The following is a 1441-nucleotide window of genomic DNA, read 5'->3' as shown; positions in this document are numbered from 1 at the left end:
CACTGAGTCGGAGAAAAACCGTCGAGGTGCTGCAACTATCAAAATCTAAAATTTCCAGAGATAAATCCTATGCAGACGACTTAAACAAGAACGTGGTATTGTAAAAAGTAGAGTAGCCTTTGTGCTACGATCTTCTGAGATTAAGCCTCTGTTCGACAGATTTGTCACTTTGTGACAAGTCCTTTTTTTAACCAACTGCTTTGTACCGTGGAGTACCAGTTATCTTGTGCTTACCTGAACTTTTTTTTTAAAAAAGGTGATGCGTGCGTGCTGTACCATTCATCTTTATCACCTCGGTTTAATATTTGGAGACACAGATGTATGGATTAAAAGTGTATGGATTAAAGGTGTATGGATTACAACTGTATCGATTACAACTGTATGTATAGATTACAAGTGTATGGATTACAGCAAGAATTACGGACTAGGGCTATGTTCAGGGTTAAGGTAAAGCCTAGGCTGGGGCCTAGGGGTAATGCTACTGCTTTGGATACGGTTGTGGGTCTTTTTTTTAAAAAAAAAATTTTGGTGGTGTGGCGTACCCTCTCACTTCTTCAATTTCTCAAGCCGTTTATGTGTTATGCCGTATTTTGTTATTTTCAGGTCCCATGAGGCTTAACCGTCATAAAAATATGTTCGGAATGTTGCTGGGCCTATCAGTAACAAACGCGCATGCGTTACGGCACATTCCGGTTAACTTTAAAAAAAATCGATTTTTTTTCCTAAGTCCCCACTTTAGTGTCAGAAACTGGAAAAACGTGCTATATAATGTAGAGAGGGTAGAACAGAGAAGCAATGAGAAATGAGTGAACTCGACTAGAGTTTGGTTGTTATTGTTTCTTTGTGACACAATCTCTTATGCGTTGGTATCAGAGTTTATTTGTGTTGCTGTAAAGACTGTTGAGTTGTCATTCAGTTCTTACGGTAATACGGCTCTGGCTCAAGCAATGAAATGCAAGTCAAATTTTGTTCTTGCAGGACATTACTTATGTGTGTGCACGGGCTAACTGCTAGTCAAGTAGTAGTTTGTAGTCTCTAAAGATAGTGATATCTTTCTCATTGGTGGCTCTTGTGATGTTGGCAGATGCTGTTCAACTGATCCTGGGTTACTGAGAAGGAACGGTAGAAGGGCAAACACTCTGAAGCGTATGAATTGCAGCTATTTCTAAAGAATTGGCTACGATTTTACGTTGACGATTGTAGATACGAACGCCTGCGCCTGCAACACGTTACGTATTGCAGGTTGTAGTGTGTTTAAGTGAATGTAGCTGCTTGCTATTTCACGACCGTAGTTACCTGGTTGATCCTGCCAGTAGTCATATGCTTGTCTCAAAGATTAAGCCATGCATGTCTAAGTATAAGCACTTGTACTGTGAAACTGCGAATGGCTCATTAAATCAGTTATCGTTTATTTGATTGTACTTTACTACATGGATACCTG

General features: G+C 39.8%; 1 non-coding gene across 1 annotated transcript in view; it reads left to right on the top strand.

The window, feature by feature from the left end:
• The first annotated feature begins 1293 nt into the window (after positions 1-1293).
• Positions 1294-1441, top strand: part of LOC130659149 (small subunit ribosomal RNA) — a 1802-nt gene continuing 1654 nt past the window's right edge. Inside the window, exon 1 of the ribosomal RNA XR_008986365.1 lies at positions 1294-1441. This exon is cut by the window's right edge and continues 1654 nt beyond it. This is a non-coding gene — a ribosomal RNA (small subunit ribosomal RNA).

Source organism: Hydractinia symbiolongicarpus, chromosome 1 (assembly GCF_029227915.1).
Source record: "Hydractinia symbiolongicarpus strain clone_291-10 chromosome 1, HSymV2.1, whole genome shotgun sequence".
Lineage (NCBI taxonomy): Eukaryota > Metazoa > Cnidaria > Hydrozoa > Anthoathecata > Hydractiniidae > Hydractinia > Hydractinia symbiolongicarpus.
The sequence above is the reverse complement of the archived record's forward strand: the minus strand, read 5'-3'. Positions and strand labels throughout refer to the sequence as shown.